Raw genomic sequence first — 13,700 nt, forward strand, 5'->3', positions numbered from 1 at the left:
CTGAGTCTAAATAGAATAGAAAGAGATGGCAAATTAACCTCACCAAGTTGTAATGCTAGAGGTAGAGCTAAGGTCAACGTCAGACAGCTCTTTCTACCAGCCTACACTTCTGCCTCCAGAACAAAGGTCAAGGGATTGTTTTACCTTGAGTGGATGAGACCTCAGATTCAGGCCTCAAGAATTTTTGATAACTATATTGCAAGAGGAATAGGAATAGATTATAGGGTCTTAAGAGGAGAGGAACCAAAAAAGTAGAAACTAGGTCTTCTGCTTAAGAGTCAGAAGATGTAATAAGAAAGAGAAGAAAGTGATAGCTTTCTTCAAGAACTTAAAGATTCAATGTCAATGTCACTGTAGGGTTTGCATAAATGGTAGTCATATGGAAAACTCTTAGCTTTTTTTTTTTTAATGAAGAACGTTTTATGTGTGAGTAGTGAGTCTCATATCCTGAAATACATCCTAAAATCTATGCAAATGGATCCAGTTAATTACTTTTCAGGGATGTTTAAGAATTTCTCAAAATGTGGTTCATGGACCAGCAGCCTCCCCATCACCTAGATCGTATAACTGCAGATTCCCAGTCCCCTTCCCAGACCTACTGGGGAAAACTCTGGGTGTGGGGCCCAGTAATCTGTTTCACAACCCCTCCTAGTTAATCTGATTCATGCTAAATGTTGAGACCCATGATTGCAGTGAAATAGTTGCATCTCTATCCTGCCCTGTAAACATTAGTCTCACCTTATTCTATGCGCTTATCACAGTGCTTGGACTATGATACGTACACTCTCCTTTACTGTTTGATGAATAAATGAATTACTCCCAAAAGTGGTAGCAAGTTTCTCAAACGTAGTCCTTAAAGCACATGTATCATGTTAACACAGACTGTTTGTTAAAACTCCAATTTAAGGCCCCTCCACTCCACCATACACAAAACTTTAGGATCCAAATGTCTGGGGAAGGGCCCAGAAATGCTTATTTTAAGTAATTACTATCTTACACTCTTTTCTTCTTAAAATTAACATTTTTATAGAATAATTAAGAAATACATCCACATGGTACAACATTCAAGACATATAGATGAGGATTCAACGAAGAGTAAATCTTCCTGTCTCCCTATACCCATCTACCCAGGTCTCCTCCCACAGTGCAAGTTCAGTAAGCTGGGGGTGTTTATTTGTTTATGTATTTTTTCACAGATTTTATACTTAAACAAGCAATCTTACATACACACACTACAAAAATGTATGGTCTTTCTGTCTCTGGAATTTTTTCTCTCAACTGCATATCTGGAATATTCATTTTTGGGTGTTTTTTTGTTTGTTTGTTTGTTTGTTTGACAGGGTCTTGGGGTCTTGCTCTGTCACCCAGTCTGGAGTGCAGTGGTGTGATCATGGCTCACTGCAGCCTTTACCTCCCGGACTGAAGTGATCTTCCCACCTCAGCCTCCCGAGTAGCTGGGGCTACAGGCAGGCGCACCACCACGCTTGGCTAAATTTTCTTTTGTGTAGAGATGGGGTTTCACATGTTTCTCAGGCTGGTGTCAAACTCCTGAGCTCAAGCGATCTGCCTGCGTCAGCCTCCCAAAGTGCTGGGATTACAAGCATGAGCCATGTGCATGGCCGAGAAATGTACATTTTAAACAAATTTGCCAAGTGATTCTTTTGCAAGCAGTTAAGAATTATGTTTTTGGATTTTTTGACAGAATGTGAAAAATGTTTTTCAGTAATTTATGTATTCCTCAGATGGTTGTAGGTCAAATTTTAGTTTTTCCTATGTCGAGGACCTCACGTTGTGAATCAACAGTAACTGACTTAATGAGCTAATATTTAACTTATTCTTAGATTCTTATTTTGTGGATATCATATGTAGTAAAACCACTTAGGAGAAGAGACCAGGTCTTTTCTTTCCGTTCAAACCCAATGTTTGGTGGCGCAGGGTTGGTGTCGAGGAAGTAACTGTTGAGTGAATGAGCCAGCATTTGGAATTCATGGCTGACCACCAGGAAGACTGACTGGTTGTATGGGCCTATTGATTCTGATGGTATGGACACCTAGTAGACTTGTAAGTACTGAAGGTGTGGGGATTCATGAGGGAGACAAAGGATTTCTAAGCCTCTGTCCTGCTTCACACACTTCTCTCTTTCTAGGTGTGTAGAGCCTAAGACTATTCAGTGTAGTGTGGTTGGCAGCCAAGACCAGTAAGTCAGCAAACATGGCTATGTCTTCTGACGGAGCTTCCTCGATATCTGGGCAGGTTACTTGTAATAAAGGAGACGCAGCAGCCAAAAAAACAAAAACCAAAACCACCCTTCCTTCAGCCAGTACCTCAGGGAAGAGACCAGCTCCACCTCCTACGGGACTTCTTGGAAGTTTCACAGCTCTCCATCTTTCAGACAAAAGATTCAAGTAAGTGAAATGTCTCATATTTCTTAATGTATGCAGATTATCATTCCTACTCATTCAGCAAAGCAATTCAAATGGAGGTTATAAAAAAGAATATTTTTTTCTGATAATTCACCCTCTCTAATATGCAAAGATTGAATTTAAAAGACCCTCAGTGAAACTTGAGAGTATCAACACGGCCCTCCCAGCTCCTTGAAAGACAAGAACTAAATTTGGGTTATTAAAGAATAAAACTTCAAGTTGTAGTGTAAAGATAAGGGCCTGTTAGGCATAGAATTAAAGGGCCATGGAACTGTCAGAAAACTGAATCAAAGGATGCCTTTTCCAAGTTATCCCTTTTGCTAGGCATTCTGGAAGAGGTCTCCACCTGGGGTAGCCCAGTTAGGTCTTGGAGGAGGGAACCAAGAGTAAACCAAGCAGGTACCACATTCTTTTGCTGCTGTCTAGTTTACTTGTTTACAGGCCATCACCCTATCTATTCCAGTGCCTCCACCTGCAGGAATGCATTAATGATAAAATGCAGAGAGCAATCCCCACTGGTAGGACGACCCAGGAGTTTTCATAACAACGTGGACATTAAAAAACTTGGGAGAATGAAACCAATTTTAACGTCATAGAAATCAAGTTTGTGAGATAGGAGTTGAAATTGCGTTGTATTAAAGTGCTTTCTTTTAAAAAAGAAATCTCCAAAAACTTTCCATGGATGATTTCTAGTCCTCCACAAGGTCTTTGTTATGGAAAAGTTTCTGCTTTCATCTGTGATTGATTCCCAGAGTTTCACCTCTGTGCCTCAAATTACTGTCTGACCTTCAGCTCAATTCAATTCAACAGATATTTAGTCATCACCTAGTATAGCCAAGACACTATGGCAAGCACCTTGAAGATCCACAAAGGAGCAAGGCAAGAGACATAAAATATCAGAGAAGAAATGGGTTTTAGAAAACATTCATGAATTCCTTGAAATAAATATTGAATCACTACTATGTGCCAACCCTAGTATCTCCCTAGAAAACCAGTGAGATAGCATTAAGCCAAGACAGGCAAGATCTCTTGTTGCCCTGACCCAGGGTTGCATCCTGGAATTATTCTGATTCAGTTGCTCTTCATAGAATCATGGGAATACAGGTAATTCTGATGTATGCCCTAGCTTAGAACCAGAGGTACAGCACCATTTTACCATTATAAAGTTGAGAAAACTAGGGATCAGAAATAAGTTGTGATGTCCTCAAGGACTATGTATTATTTAATGCCAAGTCACAGTAAGACCTTGAATTTCCTACCACACCATGCCATGGCCTGGTTACAAGACATGGACACAGGTGACCATAAAAATAGATCAAACCTGATGAGGGCTCTAGAAAAGGTCCAGAGTACATCAGGACACAGATAGAGACCACTGCTAGAATAGTAATGAAAGATGCCAGTTGAAAGGACTTTGAGAAAAGTTTTGAAGGATGATAAGCCCCAGGCATGGATGGGGAATGGCTAGTGGGGAGAAGGAATTCTAAAAAGAGGGAAGAAAGGAATGCCAAGGAAGAACAAGACAGGTTATAAGAAAACTAAGTAGCTCAATTGGGTAGAAAAATGTTCTAAAGTGTGAAATAAGAAAACTTTAGGTGGTGTCCAAAGAGAGCACTAAGTAATCTGGATTGACAGAGTGAGGAAGCTTGGCAAGTCAGGATGGTGTTTCATGTAGTCCAGGCATATAAAGTTTTCTTTAAAAAATTTTAATTTATTGAAAATAGGTTAGAGAAAAATATTAGGTAAATAAAGATGGTATGCAACTATGACAAAAATTAAGTATCAAAGAGATTGGGAAAGGAGTAGGAGATGAGATTAAAAGATAGTCTGTGTCCTGAATAATGCACTGAGTTTGGGCTTTGGTAATCAGAAGTGAATTCTAAGGATGTTTTAAAGAATTGCCACATGCAGCTATGGTTTAGGAAAATGACTTTGGATGCAGAATAAAGTAGAGTACAAATAGAAGACACAGGCAGTAGAGAGGCCAAGATGACCATTGAGTCTACAGTTATGGAAGAAGTAACAAGCATGTGGATTAGAATACTGACAACAGAAATGTAAAAGGGTGTGTATAAGAAAAACAACACTGAGTAGGAAACCATATGACCTTCATCAAAATGAAAAACTCTTCTGCTTCAAAGAGCACCATCAAGAAGGTGAAACTTACAGAATGGGAAAAAGCATTTGTAAATCATACATCTGATAAAGGACATACCTAAAATCTATAATAAACTCTTACAACTCAACAATAAGAAGACAAGTAACCTGATTAAAATTAGACAAAGGACCCAGGCACAGTGGCTCATGCCTGTAATCCCAGCACTTTTGGAGGCTGAGGCAGATGGATCATTTGAGGCCAGGAGTTTGAGACCAGCCTGGCCAACATGGCAAAACCCCATCTCTACTAAAAATACAAAAATTATCAGGGCATGGTGGCACACGCCTGTAATCCCAGCTACTCAGGAGGCTGAGGCATGAAAATCGCTTGAACCCGGGAGGTGGAGGTTGCAGTGACCCGAGATCACGCCACTGCACTGCAGCCTGGGTAACAGAGTGAGATTTTGTCTCAAAAAATAATAATAATAAAGGTAAAAATATAGTAAAATTGAACAAAGGATATAAATAGGTGTTCAAATAAAGTTCTACAAATAGCCAACAAGCACACAAAAAGGCGCTAAGTACCATATCATTAGACATCAGGGAAATGCAAATCAAAACTGCAGTGAGATACTACTTCACACCCACCAGAATAGCTGGAATCAAAAAGACAGACAATAACAAGTGTTGGTGAGGATGTGGAGACATTGGAACCGGTATAATACTGCTGGTAGGAATGCAAATGGAGCGGTCGTTTTGGAAACAGTCTGGCAGTTCTTCAGATGGTTAAACATACAATTGCTATATGACCCAGTGAGTTCATTAATAGGTATATACCCAAGAGAAATAAAAATACACATTTATTTAAATATTTGTTAGCCAATGTTTACAGTAGCATTATTTGTAATAGCCAAAAGAGGTGGAGATAACCCCAATGTCCATCGGGTGACTAAATGGGTAAATAAAATGTGGTATTCAATACAATGGGATATTATATTATTGTAAAAAGGAATGGAGTACTATACATATTACAACATAAATGAACATTGAAAGCCTTATGCTAAGTAAAAGAAACCAGATACAAAAGACCACAGTTTATAAGATTCCATTTATGCCCAGAAGGCAAATCCACATAGAGAAAAAGTAAGCTACTTTAGGTCTGGTAAAGATGAGATAATGAAAGTTCATAGTTAAAGGGTGTGGGGTTTCTTTTTGAGGTGGTGAAAATGTTTTTAAATTGACCGGTGGTGGTTGCATATCTGTGAATATATCTTTAAACCATTGAAATGTACCCCTTACATTGGTGAATTATATGATATGTGAATTATATCTCAAGAAAGGTGTTTCAAAAAAATAAAAACATCTGATTTGTGGCTGGATTTGATGGAACCCCCCCATGGCTAAAGAATTTACAAGATTCAAAATTCAGTACAGCAAGTCAAAATAGCTCTAACTTAGATTATGCAGACCTTTCCAATCCAAGATGCCATGAGAACACATAGTGGCAGCAAAAGGCTCTGTGGCTGTTGAACTAAATGTGTCAGTCTTTCCCTCCTTCTACCCACAAAGTTTAAATGAAAATTATCTTTTCTGGGATTCTGCATAGCCAAAGCAAGACTAAGCAAAAAGAACAAATCGGGAGGCATCACATTACCCAACTTCAAACTATACTATAAGACCATAGTCACCAAAACAGCATGGTACTGATATAAAAGTAGGCACATAAAGCAGTGGAACAGAATTGAGAACCCAGAAATAAAGCCAAATACTTACAGCCAACTGATCTTCCACAAAGTGAACAAAAACACAGAGTGGGGAAAGGACACCCTATTCAACAAATGGTGCCAAGATAATTGGTTAGCCACATGTAGAAGAATAAAACTGGATCCTCATCTCTCACCTTATAACAAAATCAACTAAAGATGGATCAAATACTTAAATATAAGACTGAAACCTTAAAGATTCTAGAAGATAACATCAGAAAAACTCTTCTAGACATTGGCTTAGGCAAAAACTTCATGACTAAGAACCCAAAAGCAAATGTGACAAAAACAAAGATAAATAGATGGGACTTAATTAAACTAAAAAGCTTCTGCACAGAAAAAAAAAAATCAGCAGAAAACCCACAGACTGTGAGAAAATCTTAACAATCTGTACATCCAACAAAGGACTAAAATCCAGAATCTACAAGAAACTCAAACAAATCAGCAAGAATAAAACAAACAACCCCATAAAAAAGTGGGCTAAGAACATGAACAGACAATTCTCAAAAGAAGAGATATAAATGGCCAACAAACATATTTAAAAATGCTCGATATCATTAATTATCAGGGAAATACAAATCAAAACCACAATGTGATACTACGTTACTCCTGCAAGAGTGGCTATAATAAAAAAATAATAGATGCTGACACAGATGTGGTGAAAAGGGAACAATTTTACACTGCTGGTGAGGATGTAAACTAGTACAACCACTATGGAAAACAGTGTAGAGATTCCTTAAGGAAATAAAAGTAGATCTACTGTTTGATTCAGCAATCCCACTACTAGGTGTCTACCCAGAGGAAAAGAAGTCATTATATGAAAAAGATACTTGCACACACGTTTATAGCAGCACAATTCGCAGTTGAAAAAAATATGGAACCAGCCCAAATGCCCATCAATCAACGAGTGGATAAAGAAATTGTGGTATATTGATATGCCATGGAATACTACTCGGTTGTAAAAAGAAACGAAATAATGGCATTTGCAGTAACATGGATGGACTTGGAGACCATTATTCTAAATGAAGTAACTCAGGAATGAATGGAAAACCAAACATCATACATTCTCACCCATAAGTGGGAGCTAAGCTATGAGGATGCAAAGGCATAAGAATGATACAATAGATTTTGGGGACTAGGGAGAAAGGGTTAGAACGGGGTGAGGGATAAAAGGCTACATATGGGGTACAGTGTACTCTGCTCAGGTGATGGGTGCACCAAAATCTCAGAAATCATCACTAAAGAACTTACTCATGTAACCAAGCACGACTTGTTTCCCCAAAACCTATTGAAACAAAAAAATAAATAAAAAAGAAAATTGTTTTTCTGGTCATCTGCTTCTCATTCTCACTGTCAGTTTCCCAACTAGAGAATGGAAGATCCAAGTTCTTCTCCCTCTACCCTCAAATGGAAACCTTTGTGCATAGCAACTAACATATATAATTATCTGCCTAATCTACAAGAATGTGAACTACTGAAGAGCAGAGGCTGCTTATACCCTCTATTTTTCTGTGCTTAGCATAGGGTCAGGCTCTATACTGTGACTCAATAGCTGGCAATTTATTGAAACAAAAAATAGATGAATAGTACCCCCACCTCCCAAAAAAGAAAATGGGTGTGGCATGGAATGATAAAAATGTGGTTGATAATTCCAAGTTTAATAGCCAAGCAAATGCTAGATTTCTGTCTCTAAAAATTTTCAAGAGGGATTTTTAACTCTCTTTCCACAACCAAAATAGAGAATAGAATTCTTGCCCAGTCAATGCCAAGAGGGTGTGGCAAACACCATTGAGTAATATAAGAAAAAATGGGAGGATAAGTAGAATATGTTAGCCTACCAGATATTTTAGGATCAGTAATTATGGAAAGTTCAATAGTGAAGTAGCAAAAAGTAGAGAAATAGAAAGTACATTCTGTTTTGATGCAGGAAAAGACTTAACATTCATTTGCAGTGACATCTATCTAAAAGATGTTAGTTCTGTGTTGGCATGTAAACTGTTGTGGGGAAATTGCTTTATACCTCAAGTAGGTTCAGCCAAGAAAAAGAGAATTCACAATAGGTATTAGAAGAGTTGAAAGAATCAAGAGGAGGAATTTGCAAAAGGTAATCTGCGATTTGCAGTTGCTGGAAACCAGCACCATCCCATGTGGTTGAGGTGGATACAGAGAAGGTGGTGTGAATCTCTCATACACACACACACACACACACACACACACAGATAATATTTTACTTATCTGTATTTTCAAAATTGTCTGTAGTTAATATGTGATAAGAAAATGTGATAATAATTTTGACAGACTAAAATTAATGTAGCCACAGAAATGAAAATCTTTTGTCTAGCCAAGGAACTCTTCCTTAAGGCAGTAAGATAGCCAGAAAACGTATTTATACATATTTTTAAAGAATTCTTTAGCTTTCTGTTTATTGTGTTCCGGGATGAATATTGACCCTTAGAATAATTTCAATTATTAAATGAAGATTTTTCAACAGTAACATTTCTGTTTTGTCCCAAACCATATATTAAATCTGATTGATATGCTTTGGATTTGTGTCCCCACCCAAATCTCGCATCTGCTTGTAATCCCCAATGTTGGAGGAGGGGCCTGGTGGGAGGTGATGTTCATGGGGACAAATTTCCCTCTTGCTGTTCTGTTGATAGTGAGTGAGTTCTCACGAGATCTGGTCGTTTAAAAGTGAGTAGCATCTCCCCCTTCTTTCTCTTTCTCTTGCTCTGGTCATGTAATGGGCCAGCTTCCCCTTTGCCTTCTGCCATGATTGTAAGTTTCCTGAGGCATTCCCAGAAGCAGAAGCCTATGCAACCTGTAGAACTGTGAGCCAATTAAACCTCGTTTCTTTATAAACTACCCAGTGTCAGGTATTTCTTTATAGCAGTGTGAGAAGTGACTAACATACCGATTATTAGTAGATTCATTTCTTTTTGTTCAGGTAAAATTCACATAACATAAAATTAACCGTTTTAAAGCAAGCAATTCAGAGGTATTTAGTACATTTATAATGTTGTGCAACCAGCACTTCTTTCTTTCTTGTTCTGAATCATTTTCATCACTCCCAGAAGAGACCTCCATATGCATTAAGTAATCACTCCCCATTTTCCCAACTCCCAAACTCCTGGAAACCACTAATATGCTTTCTATCTCTATGACTTTTATCAATTCTGTGTGTTTCATATAAATGTAATCATAAAATATGTGAGCTTTTTTGTCTTGCATCTTTTACTTAACAAAATGTTTTTAAAGTTTATCCACACTGTGGCATGTATCAGCCCTTTTTGTAGCTTTTGACAGCTGAATAATCTTCTATTGTGCAGATACACTGCATTTTATTTAGCCGTTCATCTGTTGATGCACATTTGGGTGGTTTCTACCTTTAAGCTATTGTGAATCATGCTGCTATGAACAATCATATACAAGCATTTGTTTGAATATCTGTTTTTAATTCCTCAGGGTATATACCTAGGTCATATGGCTACTCGACGTTTAACAGTTTTTGAGGAACTGCCAAGCTTTTCCACGGCAGCTGCAGCATTTTACATTCCCAACAGCAATGTGAGTGGGTTCCAACTTTCTACTTTCTTATCAATGCTCATTATATATCCTTTTTGTTTTATTTTTTTACTCTTATGTTTTTCATATTTTTTATTTCTTCTAAGTAAAACAGGATACATGTGCAGAACATGCAGTTTTGTTACATACGTATAACATGGATGAAGCTGGAAGCCATCATCCTCAGCAAACTAACACAGAAACAGAAAACCAAACACCGTGTGTTCTCACTCATTGGTGGGAGTGGAACATTGAGAACACATGGACACAGAGAGGCGAACAACATACACCACGGCCTGTTGGGGAGTGGGGGGTGAGGGGAGGGAATTTGGAGGACAGGTCAATAGGTGCAGCAAACCACCATGGCATAGACAACCTAATGTGTGTGAAGTAGTATCTTATTACAGTTTTAATTTTTATTTCCTAATGACTAATGATGTTGAGCATCTTTCATGTGCTTGTTAGCATTTGTATATCCTCTTTGGAGAAATATCTCTTTGATTCCTTTGCCCAATTTTCTAATTGCCTTGTTGTTGTTGAGTTTTAGGAATTCTTTATATATTCTGAAAACTAGATTTTACCTGATATATAATTTGCAAATACTTTCTCCCATTCTGTGAGTTGCCTTCTTACGTTCTTGGTAGTGTCTCTGATTTAAAAAAATTTAAATCTGGTAAAGTTCAACTTATCTATTTTTTATTTCCTTCACTTGTACTTTTGGTGTCATATATAAGAATCGATTGCCAAATTCAAGATCGAGAAAATTTACATCTGTTTTATTCTTAGTTTTATACTTTTCACTCTTATGTTTAGGACTTTGATTAATCTTAAGTTGATTTTTGTATATGGTGTGAGGTAGGTGAAATCCATGGAAACGGATGTTCATTCAATTATTTAGGTCTTTCTAAATTTTTTCAGCAATGTATGGTCATTTCCTATGTATAATTCTTATATCTCCTTGGTTAAATTTATTCTTATGCATTTTGTTCTTTTTAATGCTATTGTAAATGGAATTTTTTCTTAGTTTTCTTTTTGATTATTTATTAATTGTGCATAGAAATACAACTGAATTTTGTCTGTTAGTATTGTATCCTAAAAATTTGCTGAATTCTACAAATTAGCTGAATTCATTTATTAACTTTAATGGTTTTTAATAATAAATTCTCTAGAATTTTCTGTGTATAAAATTATTTATCTGTGAATACAGATAGTTTTATTTCATCCTTCTGATTTGAATATCTCTTATTTTCTTTACTTGCCTAATTTTTCTGGCTAGAATTTTAAATTTTAAATTATAATGTTAAATAGCACTGGTGAGAGTAGGCATCTTTGTCTTATTCTTGACCTTAAAAAGCTTTCAGTCTTCCACGATTATAATGGGAAATGTGGGCTTTTCATAAATGTCCTTTATCAAATGGAGAAAGTTTTCTTCTATTCTTAATCTTTTGAGTGTTTTTTATCATGAAAAGATGTTGGATTTTGTCAAATGCTTTTTTTCTGTATTAATTGAGAGGATCATTTGTTTTTTCCCTGTATTCTCTTAATGTGATATATTACATTGATTAACTTTCATATGCTGAAGCACCATTACATCCCAGGGATAAATCCCACTTAGTTGTGATGTGCAATCATTTTAATATCCACTGGATTTGAAAAGAATAATTCTTAAGTAATTAAATTAACCTAGTACATAATGTAGCCACCAGTTAGATTCCTCATGGAGGGGGACATGTGATCTAAGAAGAAAGGTTGCAGGAACAGGATTCAAATAAGTTACAGAGAAAAATGCAGAATTTCTTCTTATTGCATTGAAGAAACTCAGAAAAGACTCTGCAAAGGCCTTGAAGTGTCATAAAGAAAGGCCACTAATAAAAGCTTTGACAGGCCAGGAGTGGTGGCTCACGCCTGTAATCCCAGCACTTTGGGAGGCTGAGGCCAGCGATCACCTGAGGTCAGGAGTTTGAGACCAGCCTGGCCAACATGGTGAAATACTGTCTCTATTAAAAATACAAAAATTAGCCAGGCATGGTGGTGGGCGCCTGTAATCCCAGCTACTCTGGAGACTGAAGTAGGAGAATCACTTGAACCCGGGAGGCAGAGGTTGCAGTCAGCCAAAATCATGCCACCACTGGGTGACAAGAGCAAAACTCTGTCTCAAAAAAAAAGCTTTGACACATGATGAAGCTTCAAAATTCCCAGTGAGCAGCATGGCCCAAACATCCATGGCGTGGATGTCCTGAACGAGGTCTGTGCAACCGATTGTAATTAATCTGAAATAAATTGATAAGTAATTTCTATGTCTATAATTCTCTACATGCTTGTGATTGATTTGTATTGCTGTTATCTATTGCTGCCTAACAAACCACCCCAAAACTTAATATTAATTAATAGTTAATAATAAGAGTAATTATTTGATTATATCTGGTAGTTTCCACAGGTCAGAAATTTGGAGAGGGTTTAGCAAAGCTGTTTCAGTCCAACAGTGGCTGGAAATGAGGGCTGGAGCAGCAAGGAGCTGGCCAAGCCTCTCTCTGTATTTAGCCTGAGGGCTTCTCTATGTGCTTTTTCCACATGGACTACCTCGAGGTTCCTTACAGCACAGTGTCATCAGAGGGATGGTACTCTAGCTCATAGATTTCATCTCTCCAGGAGAGTCAGAAGCTTGCAGACATGTTTTCAAACTGCCACAGTTTCCTTGCCTGATTGTTTTAATAATATGATAGTTAATTGACTGAAACGTTTAATTCCCTGATACTGAATGAAGCATGAGCTTTATAATTTGGCCTATGGAGCTCGCAGCAAGACAGAGCTATTCACTCAGTGCGCAGCAAAATGCCCGAGAGGAAATGCTTAACTTCTCGAGTCCTGTATTTGCACCGAAGTCTAAAGTGAGAATTTTACAAAATGTCACTACTCCCAATACAGATATATAAACCCCATCTTCCAGAAAACAATGTCCCATTTTTCTTTATGTGAGGTTTAAGAAAATATCATAAAATATCGTAAAATCAAGACCCTACCGTACCTGTGGCTGACACTTATTTGCTATTTTCATTTGCGTGAACCATTTCTCCTGTTCCACAGAGCACACCAAAAACAGCTGGTTAGCCCTGAAATGAACATGATGGTACAAGAATGATGTTCTATGTGTGTGCTAAAGGAGGTCTCTCTGGATAAATAAAAGGTTGCTCATTTATTTATGATGCAAAAAATCCATTGTGCGTTATTTGGCTCAAAGAATCATCAATTATTTATTCAGAACTCCCTGTCTCCAAGTACAGCTTTTTGTGTGCACGAGGGCATGTCTGTTTTTATTACTTCAAAACGTGTAATTTTCTTTTTGATGGTAGTAGATGCTCTGTCTCAAAGCATGTGGCATTGACGTAACCTGTATGTTTGATAAAGGATTTCTAGTTTATTATACCATTTTCATCTGAACCCTCAGTCACCTTATAGTTAAACACCCAGGAATCATGACAGATGGATATAAGGAGTTCATTCATTCACTAGGATGCTCACTCCTTTTCCCTCCCCCCAAACAAAATTACTGCATCACTAAACCATTAATTATACTCTGGAAGCAAACATGTTCTCAGGCATCACTGACTTCTCCTAACCCTCGCAGTGGCATAGTTAGAGCAATAGCATCCCTCAAATGTATTTTATAGCCCTTAAACTCTGACTTTCACTCACATTAATTCTAGATCCATCACGTCACACTGCCAGATCAGACATCTGGTTTCTATGGTCTGTGTAGAAAATGAAACAGTTGAAATAGAGATATCCACGGCCTACTGTGTAGGTTCTCCAGGGGACCGGTTCATCCCCCGAAACAGACACAGCTGTCACTCTT

The sequence above is a fragment of the Hylobates moloch genome, unplaced genomic scaffold, assembly GCF_009828535.3.
Source record: "Hylobates moloch isolate HMO894 unplaced genomic scaffold, HMol_V3 SCAFFOLD_19, whole genome shotgun sequence".
Lineage (NCBI taxonomy): Eukaryota > Metazoa > Chordata > Mammalia > Primates > Hylobatidae > Hylobates > Hylobates moloch.